The sequence below is a fragment of the Podarcis erhardii genome (assembly GCF_964252035.2).
Source record: "Podarcis erhardii genome assembly, chromosome: 12".
Taxonomy (NCBI): Eukaryota; Metazoa; Chordata; class Lepidosauria; order Squamata; family Lacertidae; genus Podarcis; species Podarcis erhardii.
This window is the reverse complement of record NC_138513.1, coordinates 23,535,753-23,549,632: the sequence shown is the minus strand read 5'-3', so window position 1 is coordinate 23,549,632 and position 13,880 is coordinate 23,535,753. Positions and strand designations below refer to the sequence as shown.

The 13,880-nt window shown below is 42.1% G+C and overlaps 1 long non-coding RNA gene across 2 annotated transcripts; it reads left to right on the top strand.

Moving 5' to 3' along the window:
* LOC309325821 lies at nucleotides 1-11,884 on the top strand. Of its 2 annotated transcripts, none has more exons than XR_014150042.1 (3): nucleotides 1-60; nucleotides 6,875-6,963; nucleotides 9,295-11,884. It is a non-coding gene; the product is annotated as an uncharacterized lncRNA (long non-coding RNA). The 2 variants fall into 2 exon arrangements; XR_014150043.1 differs by having other exon boundaries at nucleotides 8,393-11,884.
* The last annotated feature ends 1,996 nt before the right edge of the window (nucleotides 11,885-13,880 follow it).

Genomic DNA, 13,880 nt, shown 5'->3' with positions numbered 1-13,880 from the left:
GTTTTCTTTTTCATGCAAGTGGAATGAAGGCTTTCATGGAGATAAAGTAAGAACACTATGGTAGGAATGCCTTACTCTTCCTCACACCTCGGAATGGAAACAAGAAAGAATGTGTGAGGTTTCCCACTTCTTATGTTGTTTTCTCTTTCACACGTGGGAAAATATAGGCCAGATGTTGCCACGGGGATGTGCACAGCAATCCTACTCTTACTTGAATGAAACATTAAGATATATAGCCTCACTTGTAACTACATTTTGTATGGCGTGTAGTTCAATCTATACCATTGTTCACGGGCAGGGCAAGCTTTGAAATCTTTTCAGCTGGGAAACTTTAATAAGCAGTGGGTCACCGACTCTGCCAACAACCTTCACAAACGTGACACTTTTTTCCTTTGTCACAATTTCTGTCCTTTTACCCATTCCTCATTCCCTTCTCTATGGCTTTGAGGAAGCGCCACTCAAACCAAGTGGGATGGTGCCTCTGCTTAACTTTGACTTAGCATAATTATTAGTCACTTCAAAACATTATTTTATACCCACCCGGAAAGATTATTTCTTGGTGTATTTATTTCCTTATGTTTCCATAAAAATCCCACTCTTCCTTCATGCAACCCAACAAGCTATATATGTGGTTCCTGCTGGAAGTACAACTGCAGGGATCATTCATTTAATAACCTAAGGGTTAATTCTGCTTACAGTTAGTCAAGCCAACTGGGGGTGGGTGGGAAGTGTTGCCTAGCAACCAGGCAGTATGCCATGTTCCTTGCTGAGGCAATTCAAATTTTGATTGGTGTATATAACTTTTTATCCTGTGTAGTTGCATATCTCCCTCCTCTAAACAAAACTTGTAAAGATTTGTAGACCCCCTCATATCATATACTGTTTCTGCTCAGTTTACCCAGCAAAGTATTATTGGTTTCTTTTCTCTTTGGACTGCTCAAAGTTCACAGGTGGTCATCCATCCAAGCTCTGACCAAACCCAGACCTACCTATATCCCTGGGATAGATATGGCCATTATCATACATAAGCGGTGGTCCAGACCTCCATGTGCCCTCCAGTGTCCACATGGGGCCCTCTTCTCCTTTCCATAGCGGTCACAGCTCTGCAAATGCCCCTTGCACATGTAGAGTTTCTGTTTCGTTGACATGAGCTGGGTAGACTTTGTGCACAAGAATGGCAAAGGAAGGGAGCCCACAGCCCTCCAGATGTTGCTGAGCTACAGTTCCCCTCCACCCCAACAATCATGACAAAAGACCAAGGATGATGGGAGTTGTAGTTCAGCAACATCTGGAGAGCTACGGGTTCTCTACACCTGCCCTAACAGAACTCCTGCGCTAGGGCAGCTCTTTGCCTCCTTTCTATGCATCATCAGGTACAACAAGTAAGACCTGTTTTGCAGTGTGGAGTACTCCTGTTTGTTACTCCAGGCAGCTAACAATGCCCATTTCCTGGATACTCCATTTCATTCCTTTCCAGCAATATTCCACACCCCTCCCCAGAGCTCTATGGTCACTGAACATCCTCAGAAATTGTTGTTTTCCCCTCCCTTAGAGTTTCTCCTACATGTTGTTTTCTACTGCTGAGTTTTGGTGCTGGCTTGGCTATATAAGGATCAGCTCTCTGAGAATGACCTTGCTGTTAAGATAGATAGATAGATAGATAGATAGATAGAGTGGATATGGAAGGGATGGTTCCCTTTAAGTCCTTTTTCTGAAGCCTTCTTATGCCCTGGAGCTTTCTAGTAAACACTGGTGACATTAAATATTTGGTCAGTAGTAGGAAACAGATATTCTCATTTGTCTGTTTCAAGAATGTGTGTGGCTGAATCTTTAGTTTCCATGGAAACCATCTCCAATGTCATTTGTGGAACTAAAATGTCAACAGTCGTGGTGAGAATGAAGTTGTTGCGAGGCTGAAGGAGAGACCTCTCAGGGTTTTTTACCTGCTCAAAGCACTGTAGTGCTATTAACAAAGCTTAAACATTGATTATTTACAAACATAGCAAATCAAATTAAAGATGCAGATTAATGACTAATTTACTGCGGTGTAAAACATTGGGATTTAATTACTAACTGATCCTCTCGCACATTTTCTTATCTTTAAGTCTTCTTTTCTCCCCAACCCCTTTGCTAGATCAGCCTAGATTTAAGCAGCTATCCTAAACTGGGAACAAATCCTTTGGGGCTTATTTCTGAGTATACACATACAGGATTTCATTGCAAGTATCAAGCCGTAAGTATCTTGGGCCCTATAAACCTCACCCCTTATACTGACAGAGGGGGGATAAGCTGGGGATTTTGGAAGGGGGAGGACTGGGCAGAGCCTTGGGAGCAACTAGGATACAGAACAGTGAAAGTAAGCCCTTCAGTGAGTATTGGTGTCAGAGTGAAGGCAGTCCAAATAGTGTTGTACGCCCCACAGTGCTGTCGCCAATTGACTGCTGGCTCATCTAGAGGCAGCAAAATCAGTTTCTCAATCCACAGATGTATTAGCACCAAGATAGTTTTTCCTTCCAGTGTTGCCAAACCTGTTTCTTGGCTGTTAGGAAGGCACAGAAAATCCACTTGCGGAACAAGGTGAAAGGGCTGTGGCTCAGCGGTAGAACACATGTCCAGTATACATAAAGGTCCCAGGTTCAACCCTTGGTGTCCCCAGGTAGAGCTGGGGGAAACTGCTGCCTGAAATGCAAGACCACCTCTGCTACACAGTGTAAACAAGTCCAATGCATGCAGCACGAGAGGCCTTTTTCTGCAGTCCTTGGCAACGTTTGACACTCCCCAGCCCTTGCGATGCCTTCCCACAGTCAGGTAAGGAGGCACTGGGCTTTGGGAAGGAGGCAGGAGGGCTCTGACACGGTCCTAGATTCCTCCTTCCCAAAGCCTAGTTAGCTTTCCCAGCTTTGGGAAGGAGGTAGGAGGATTCTAGGACCCTGCCACAGGCTCGCACCTGTTTCCCAAAGCCTGGTGCCTTGCTTATCTGGTTTTGGGAAGGCAGCATGAGGGCTGGAGGGTGTGTCAAATTTTGGCCTCACTCCACTGCCCCCATGGCTTCTGAAGCACTGCACAAAAGGCTTTGGCAGGAGTCAATCATCTGACGTCATTAGGACATGAGATGGTAGATTGGTGGGTTGCCCTGCCCAGCTGTCAGAGCTGGCCTGTGGTGGTGCGGGGAGATTAGGATCTTGCCTGCCAGATCAAAAACATCCCCTATGCCTTCTATACATGGAGTAAATCCCCCTGAATTCAATGGCGCTTACTTCTAAGCATTCATCAGATTGCACGGTAAGTCCCCAAATTACAATCACTAGATTAAAGAATGACTGAATAACGATTAGTGAATCCATGGATCTGTGGATTAGTGGATCCATGGGCAGCTGTTTACCAGCTCCATCTGGTACGTAGTCTAAGACCCTATCTGCCTGCGGACTGTCTTGCCAGAGTGGTGCATGCTCTGGTTATCTCCCGCTTGGACTACTGCAATGCACTCTACGTGGGGCTACCTTTGAAGGTGACTCGGAAACTACAACTAATCCAGAATGCGGCAGCTAGACTGGTGACTGGGGGCGGCCACCGAGACCATATAACACCGGTCTTGAAAGACCTACATTGGCTCCCAGTACGTTTCCGAGCACAATTCAAAGTGTTGGTGCTGACCTTTAAAGCCCTAAACGGCCTTGGTCCAGTATACCTGAAGGAGCGTCTCCACCCCCATCATTCTGCCCGGACGCTGAGGTCCAGCGCCGAGGGCCTTCTGGCGGTTCCCTCATTGCGAGAAGCAAAGCTACAGGGAACCAGGCAGAGGGCCTTCTCGGTAGTGGCGCCTGCCCTGTGGAACGCCCTTCCAGCAGATGTCAAAGCGATAAACAACTACCTGACATTCAGAAGACATCTTAAGGCAGCCCTGTTCAGGGAAGTTTTTAACGTGTGATATTTTACTGTATTTTTGGTTTCTATGGAAGCTGCCCAGAGTGGCTGGGGAGGCCCAGCCAGATGAGCGGGGTATAAATAATAAATTATTATTATTATTATTATTATTATTATTATTATTATTATTATTATGATAACCCTAGAACTCACTCATGGACATGAGTCTGTATGCTTCTGAATACCCATTGCTGATGACCTTAGGAGACAATGCTCTTGTACTCAGATTTCCTGCAGGCATCTGGTTGGCCACTGTGAGAACAGGATAATAATAATATCATAACCATCTGGCTGGGTTTCCCCAGCCATTCTGGGCAGCTTCCAACAAAACACTAAAATACAATAACCTATTAAACATTAAAAGCTTCCCTAAACAGGGCTGCCTTCAGATGTCTTCTAAAAGTTTGGTGGTTATTTTTCTCTTTGACATCTGGTGTGAGGGCGTTCCACAGGGTGGGTGCTGGAATAGATGGGCTGCAGACCCTTCTTATGACGGTACCACAGAGAACATTATTAGAAATAAAAAGTCTTAATAATTATGATAAATACTGGGGGTCTTTGAAGTACTTTGCAATGCAGCAAACATCTTACAGTATGCTTTGAGAGGAGAAATGGTTTAGTTTCGTGTTTAAAATTATTTTCAGATTTTCAGATATATTCATTAGAATTTTGCTAGGAGGTGGGGCATCTCAGTGGAAAATGCATCATGAATCCGAGTGGTTTTGAAATCCGAAACGCATAAAATGAAACCTGTCACTTCAAGAATGTTGCCTCATTATGGACAAAGAGAGTCTCAAGCTTGCCTAACCAACTGTTTTCATTTGTAAGCCAAGCAAATGTGCTTCGGGAGTCAGCAATGCACTGTGACAGTGCTAATAATTATCAGCGATACCAAATGGAACACCAGGGCTGCCTTAGCACACCAAGTCAGAAGGAAGCAAGCCTTCAAGCAAACCATAGCACTCCCTTCACATCCATCACTTAGGTGGAGATTCTTCATGATAGCTCATGAATGCAGGTGACAGGAAATCGTAAGAGTGAAACCCCAAGGTTGCAGTTCTAGTGCTCAGCATACAGTACTGCTTCTTTTCTGACCCAGAACTGCACAACTGTAAGAGCTGTGTGAATATACAAGTATTTATAAATAGTCATTTGGCTATAGCTGTCATACGGATTTAATTTAGAAGCTGCTAGTTGATTTTTTTATTTAAGTATCACATGACAAACAGGCAGATTGTGTGTGTATTGACCAATAGAGATTTTGTGCAGGGAACTATACCAAAAATGTAACTTAAAATATAAATAACATTTTGAACATAAATAAAACTTAGCTCCAAAGACAAATATGTGCATCAAGAGTCACACAAGAATTACTCTCTACAGAGTACAGTAGAAAGATAACAAATGTTGCTGTTATCTTTAATGTAAAAGCAAAAAACTATGAGTTACAGAAAATAGCATACTGAGAAGGTGGCATATTACATCATTAGTTATTCACTGAAAAAAATCAAACCGTTCTGATCTAAAGCTGCTGCTCTTTTTAGTGCCCCTAGCCAATTTTGTCAACTTTCCAAACAAAGTTATATCCCACACATTTTTATACCAATATCCATTCGTAGCTCCTTCCAAATTCTTCCAGAAATGGGCAGTTGTTAGGTCTGATGCCATTAAAGGATGACTTAACAACATTTTACTTCTCAAAATCATATTACTGTTTGAGAAGAACACTTAATAAAGCTAAATAACAATCCAACGGTATATATTCATTAGTTAATTCTCCAACATTTTGGAGATTCCTATGGCAAGAAGAATGTACAATAATTTAGATTTCTAGCACCCTTTTATGTTTCACATTGGCACAAATTTTTAAACTGCTGGAAGCGCAATCCTAAGATGGGGGCAATGGTGAGATTCTGTGGCAGAGATATTGCCACTTCCCTAAGACAGTTCATATTGGCCACGGCAGACATATGGAAGGAAATATTCTGTGCCCTTCCTGGTTCTGCTTTTAAAAAGTTCCTTTCGCAGTTACACTAGGGAAAATAAGTGTGCCAGCTCTAGGGATGGAGTTCCCGACTCCCAGCTTTCTGCAGTTGGGTGTTCAGGGGAATGAGGGATTCTGCAAATATGCAACCCCCAGGATCCACACAACAAGCTCCTGGGAGTGCCACATTTCCAAACCTATTGCCTTCTGCTTTTCAGTCAGTCTTTGCTCACAGACATGGTTTTAGTTAAGAGTCACACAGTGATGCTCAGGCACCTTATTAGAAATGGAAAAGATGAGAGACATGGCAGGCAGCTCTTCAGTATATGCCTTACGGCTCCATCCAGGCCATGAGATTGAGAAGGAAGATTCTGGAAGTAAAGGAACAATGGTGGAGTTTTCTGTCACTGCACAGAGGAGACCTCAGCCCATGAAACTTGCTCTCCATGCATGGAGAGTGAGGCTCCCCATTACCCTCCCTAGTAAGCATAGAATTACTTTCTAGGAGAGTCAAGACTTGATTTATTTCATCCACAACATACATACTAACACTTAGACTTCATACCTCCTTTATCACCACCAAGGTTTTCACTTTTGCTAATAAAGGCTCCTTTTTTATTTGCACAATTAAGATAACACTGTCATCAGCACAACTCTACATAATGTGGTTAGAACTCTAATCGCTAACCATTGTAATTAAAAGCCAGTTATTTATTTTTAATAGAATGCAATGATGTTGCAAAACAAAGCAGAGGAGGGAACAGTAGCAAGCCCGTAGCAGAAGATGAGTGGCGCTCAGCATTAACTGCAGAGCATTTTTGTTGTTGTTACTGCTTTTAGCTGTATAAAGCTAATATTTTCCTCTCTTACCTTTTTTCTGTACATTTATGACCCATCTTGTTCTCAAATTAAAATGCAAGCTCCTTGTAGTCTTAAATCTATTACTCCTGTTTATTATTTTGACAGCTGGATTTTTCTACCAGGATGTAAACCACCACTGATGTTTCAGTTATTACAGTTGGCCTACAGAGGGCTCCAGAGCAGTAGTTGCTGAGGTAAATCACTGCACATAACTGAGTTAAAAAAGAGAGAAAAGCAGAAACATAGAAATAATGATAGAGGAATAGCTTCTGCGATAATCAGTTATGTTCTCTGTGTGAGAGATGGTGATAAATAATATGAATGCTGTGAGAGAACCCCCTTCTCACAACGGGGAAGATGGAGGAAAAATTCAATTCAGTTCACATTTAAAGGCAATCCCAACTCATCACATATTCTGAAACAATATGTGAACTGTAACAGCTATCATTTGGAACTTGCACTTCTCTATATTTTGCTGTGCAGCTCTCCAGCCAAGAGATGTGCACAAAAATGCATGAATGAGGAGAATATAGTGATACCTCAGGTTACAGACGCTTCAGGTTACAGACTCTGCTAACCCAGAAATAGTACCCCGGGTTAAGAACTTTGCTTCAGGGTGAGAACAGAAATCGTGCTCCAGCGATGTAGCAGCAGCAGGAGGTCCCATTAGCTAAAGTGGTGCTTCAGGTTAAGAACAGTTTCAGGTTAAGAACGGACTTCCGGAACGAATTAAGTACTTAACCAGAGGTACCACTGTATTTTTATTCTGAATCTTCCAGCATCCAGCTTCACTGTATGCCTACAAGTTCCAGTGCTATGGGGGGGGGATCTTTTCTCTATCCACTTTCTCCATGCTGCGCATCATTTTATAAACCTCTTTCATGTTACCTCTTACTCAACTTTTTTTTTCTAAACTAAAAAAATCCAGATGCTTCTTTCATCATAGGGGAGTTGCTCTATATATGCCTTATCATTTCTGAAACTTTTCCAACTCTCCAATATCCATTTTTGAGGAGAGACCTTTTAAGGGCTGGTTACATACCTTAGGAGTCAAGAGATCTAAGCACAGCAGCCAAGAGAAGTTGTTGGACTTTAGCAATTCTTTTTGAAGGATAATGGTGTACTCCTCCTACTAGAAGGCAGTTCTCTTTGTTAACTATGGGACCCTTGACACACCAGGTAATTAGTACCTACATGCATGAGAACTCTCCTCTAGGCTGCAGCCCTCTCTCACTGGCCCTGCTTCATAACCTGAGTGTTTTCTCCTGGCTGGAATGTGTTCTTGAACTCTGATAAGGCCCCTTGCTTCTATGGAGGGAGCATCAAGAAGGGTGTATGAGTGTGTGTAGGAACATTCCTGCTGCACAAAGCATGCCCTCCAAGTGTCCCTATTTTCTAGGGACAGACCCAGATTTACAGAAGCCATCACGGTTTCTAATTTGATTCCAAAATGTCCCGCTTTTCCTTAGGACCAGTGGCGTAGCGTGGGGGGTGCAGGGGGGGCCGGCCGCACCGGGCGCAACATCTGGGGGTTAGGGTTAGGGGGCGCAAATCCACGGGTTAGGGGCGCAAATTACTTGCCTTGCCCCGGGTGCTGACAACCCACGCTACGCCACTGCTTAGGACATCCCTATTTTCATCGGAGGAATGTTGGAAGGTATGGAGTTATCTGATCCCCAAACCATCTGAAAGCAGCCCTGTATAGGGAAGTGTTTTTAATGTTCAATATTTATTTTGTTTTTATATATGTTGGAAGCCCCCCAGAATGGCTGGGACAACCCAGTCAGATGGGTGGAGTAGTATTATTATTATTATTATTATTATTATTATTATTATTAAGGAATTATATAGGAATATGGAATAGTTTCATCAGAGAAATGTGGCAGGGTATGCAAAGGTAAAATCTGCACTTGTTGCTCTCCCCGTTTTTCTTTCTGGTTCTGCCAACTGCTGGCATGTGGTCCTCATAAGTTTGCCCAGAAGGGAATGTAGATCTCAGGCTCAAAAATATTCCCCATTCCCATCCTTTTCTTTAACAAGGATTCTTTTTCCATTACCAGTATAAACTGTGCCAAATTTTTGCTTATGAAACATAACAGAAACTTTTCATAAATATTTGAGCCAGCTCCAGCTATATGACCACTGTAATGTTGCCAGTGTCACAAAGATGTATGGTGGTTTGGCTACAAATGAGTAAGTATTGCTGGCTCAGCAACTTCAATTTGCCTGCAAAGTTGGTTGTGTGGTTTTTTTCAATAATTTAAAAGAGCGTTTTTATTTGCTTCCATTTTTGGATATGTACTGGGCTCCCTCTCTGAAACACGTGACTCATTTTCCAAGACGGGTGCCAAGCCAAGGCTAATAATGTGTCTTCCCAGAATTCAAATCTTTGCACTGCACAAAAGCAAGGGTTACAGAAAAGCAAAGATATGCGACACAAAGCACAGCTAAACAAAATAACAGGGCTTTTTCTTTTTGCCTAAAATCAAACTTTGGCAGATGCTAACCCTGTCTCTTCCTTTCAGTGTGATCAATCTGTCAGCCAAAAAACTACTCCTTCCTTTTGTCACAGTTCCCAAGTAAGGTAGCAAAAAGCTGATGAAAGCAATTTCTGCAGAACTTGGAATTTTATTTTGTGCAGGCTAATCTAAAAGTGCACAGATCAAAGAACCGCATGTTACTTGTGGAGCTACGGCCACAAATAGCATTAAAAGAACTGCCTTTATGATTCATTATTTCGATCTGCTGGAAGGTTTTAAAGGTCAGTAGTTGGCACTGGACAGCACAGAAGAGGAGAAGTCTTAAGAATGTTATGAAAGCTGCATTGTGCATATGACTTGTTTATTCAGAACAGCGGAGTGTAATGAGAGGGTGGTGGTTGTGATTCAGTTATATTTGCTGGACAGCAAAAGGCCATCCAGTGAGCTGCTTGAGTAAGCAGGGATCTGAGCATGGGATTTCCCACATTTAAGCCTTACACTCAGCAGTCATTGACCCAGTGATACCTTTCACTGGTTGGCCAGTTGTCTTAACCTTCCAGCCAAATCAAGAAGTACCGTACTGTATAGTGAAAAGTCTGCTCGTTGCTTGGCAGGAGACTGAATTACCAGGGTTAATTGTTGGTTAATTGGTAAATTGTTACATTCACCCTCTGACTACATTGCCACACGTGGGTGCCAATGTTTTTGTGAAACATGTGGAGTCAGAAATGTGTAATACAAGTATAGTACAGTTTTTATAATATATAATTATATTTTTATTATGACACGCCTTGTTTTCTGGAATGCAATTCCATTTACAGCTCCCCAAAGGCAGAGAGCAACAACTTTGATCGGCCCTCACGCATGTTCCCTTCATCAAATCCGGCCTCTTTGAAAATAGTTTGGGCACCCCTGATTTAGGACCTCTCAAAGCCATGCTTCATTTTTTAATAGAGTACAAATGTGTGCTGGAACATACCATGTCCTTTCTTATTCATAGGTCAAGTCATACTTTTTCCTCTGGGAGGATCAGACCAAAGGTCCATCTAATTTAGCATCTCATTACCCACAGTGGCAATCAGAGGCTTCTGAGATGCCCACAAGTCGGGCATGAATGCTGTAGCCCTGTCCTTTTGTTGCCCTCTAGCAAGTGAATAAAATATCATGATCATTACCAAGCATTCCAAACACATAACAGTAAAATAGGTAAAAAGGAAAACTTCCTATACAAACAAGTTTGGATTACAAACCTACCTGGTTTTCTACATTGCCAAGATCAAAAACAGGACTGATTCCTTTTGCAACTTTACAGAACTGTACCTAACAATCAGGAACTGATATTTAAGACATAGTACCTCTGAATTTGGAGGCTCAATCTAGCAATTACAATTAATAGCTGCTTATAGACACATAGAAGTGAGAGCTGGACCATAAAGAAGGCTGATCGCCGAATAATTGATGCTTTTGAATTATGGTGCTGGAAGAGACTCTTGAGAGTCCCATGGACTGCAAGAAGATCAAACCTATCCATTCTTAAGGAAATCAGCCCTAAGTGCTCACTGGAAGGACAGATTGTGAAGCTGAGGCTCCAATACTTTGGCCACCTCATGAGAAGAGAAGACTCCCTGGAAAAGACTCTGATGTTGGGAAAGATGGGGCACAAGGAGAAGGGGACGACAGAGGACGAGATGGTTGGACAGTGTTCTCGAAGCTACCAGCATGAGTTTGACCAAACTGCAGGAGGCAGTGGAAGACAGGAGTGCCTGGCATGCTCTGGTCCATGGGGTCACGAAGAGTCGGACACGACTAAACGACTAAACAACAACAACAAATAGACACATTTTGCATGACTTTGTCTAATCTAGCCATTGAGGTTAATGGTCACTGCATCCCGTGGCAACAAATTCCGTTAAGTTCATGCAGAAGTACTTTGCCATGAATCTACTGCCAATCAGTTTCAAAAGTTGACCATAAGTTCTACTACTGTGTGTGAGAGAGGGAAATCATTTTCCACCTGCTATTTCCAAACCATACATAGTTTTAAATAAACCTCTATGATCACATCCTTCCTTAGCTGTCTTTTGTCATTTTATTTCCCATTTACTCAATTTGGAGAATTCCTTTGGAGTGTTCTGCAATCAGCTTAGGTTTTTAATTTGCCACTATCTGCAAACTTGGCTACGGTTGCCTCACTGCTTATCCCCAACTCCAGATAATTTATGAATAAATTAAATAGTCCCAGTCCCAGTACATCTCTCCATTGTGAGAACAGTCTGTTTACTCTTAAGAATGCTTGAATTATGGGGCTCAAAGGACTTCTCAACAAAATCCACAAACCCACCCAATTCTCACCCCAATTCAGTCAAATGATTTCCCCTAGGTCTTCAAAAAAGGCAATAAAGGGCTGGTTGTAAAACCTTTCTGTAATTCAAGCACCAAGTCCAAGTCTTGTTTTGAACTAGTTACTGCTTCATAATTCACCAGTTACTGATCTATAAAAGGCACTGTCATTTATTCTACAACTCTTAAGTATACTGATGTGCTATACACATATTAAATCACCTGCTGCTTGCAAGGCAATGATTTTTATTTTTAATATTGCTATTACCTACCCTACACTTACAACTACTAAGTTTCTTTTCTTGAAGTTCTATGTATATAATATTATTATATCATATCATATCATATCATATCATATCATATTATATTATATTATATTATATTATTCACCAACCTAGTGCCCTCCAGCTGTCTGAGACTAAAATTCAGTTGCTGGTTCTAATATTTTCCTTGCACACTCTAAGTCTTCCAGGAGGACACACATCAAATAACACAACATATTATTATTACTACTGATATACATACCATTTTCCTTCCCAAAACAGCATATCATAGCAACATTAATACAGTAGTATGTGCATATTTTACTCTCTCTCTCTCTTTCTCTCTGTGTATACATACATACATACATACATACATACATACATACATATATAATCTACAGTGTGTTTGTGTGTGTTAGAGAGAGAAATTTTGTACTCTATACATGTCAACTGTTTTCAGAGTTGTACAAATAATTGAGTAAATAACAGCAGCTGCAATGCTACCAAGCCCTCCTCTGGGCTCCTTGCCTTGCCCGCCTCTCCCTTTCACATTTTGTCTGTAAGCTTGCGACCAGGGAGAAAGGATAGATGAATTATAACAGGGCAAGTATTAAGACCGAACAAAGGGTTATGGTTCAGTGGAAGAACTTCATAAGTTTGATCCTGGCATCTCCCTTCTCTGTGGTAGATCATGAGGATGGCAACAGGAGAACAGACCTTTTCAGTGGTGGCTCAACGCTTGTGGAAGACGCTTTGCAGGGAGGCTCGCCTGGCACCCTCTTTGCCTAGTTTTAGGCACCAGGCAAAACCTTTCCTTTTTTTTTACCCAGGCTTTTGGCCCCCTTTTTTTTGAAGGTTTTTAAAATATTTGTGTCCTCTTTTGGTTGGGGGGGGGTGTGGATCTACTTGACCTGCCTTTTCATTTTTGACAGATGTACTTGTTAGGTTTTTAATGGCGTTTGTTGGAATTGGTTTTTAGTATTCCCAGAGTTTTTTTCTGGGGGTACACATACCCCTAAATATTTTGTGAATCTTTGTACTATTGTCCATTTACTGTATTTATTTTTTCCGATTTGAACTATAAAATGGTGATTTTCTTGAGTCAAAACGAGAGTACCCCTAAACATTTTTTAAGAAAAAAGCACTGAGTATTCCTAATGTGTTCGTAAGTTGCTCTGAGTTATTTTTACAAGTCGCTAATAAATAACAATAATCATCTCTGCACAAAACCAGAGAGAGCCATTGCCAATCAATGTATAGGCAATATATACGGACTTTGATGGAACAATGGTCCAACTCAATATAAGGCAGCTCCCTAGGCAAGCCTGCTCCCAAGGCATCTCTTTACTTGTCTCTAGGGAGGGTCTGCATCCCAGGGATAGATCCTGCTTTGCGTGCAGAAGGTCCTAGGTTCAATCCCCTCCCCCCCATCTCCTGGTGGGGCTGGGAGAGACTCCGACCCAAAACTCCAGGGAGCTGCTGCTGCTGCCAGCCTGCACAGACAATATTGGGGCGAGGCAGACAAACAGGATGTTAGGCAGCATTTTACATTTTCTTAAAAGTGTGTGGGTGTGTGGGTGTGTGGAAAAGACCAACCAGTGCCGGATTTAGGTTTGATGAGGCCCTAAGCTATTGAAGGTAATAGGTCCCTTTATATGTCCAGCTGTCCTTTATCAACAACTAATTGCCACTGTTTTTTTGTGTTGAATATATGCTATATTTATGGACCTAACAGGTATCTAAAGCCATTTGCACAAGTTACCATGCAACCAGTCCATGCAGAATGTAGGCACCCTATATATAGAAATGAGCAAACCAGTGATATTTTAGGGAGCAGGCGGGGCCCATTTCTTACATCATAGGTGCCTACACAACACAAGACTGGATCTTGTGCATCCAGTCCCCCCCCCTTTAATTTTTGTTGGGACCCCCAAGAGAGTGGGGCCCTAAGCTATAGCTTGTTTACCTTATGCATAAATCCTGCACTAGGTGGGTGGGTGTGGAGAAGACCAACGCATATCCCCTTAA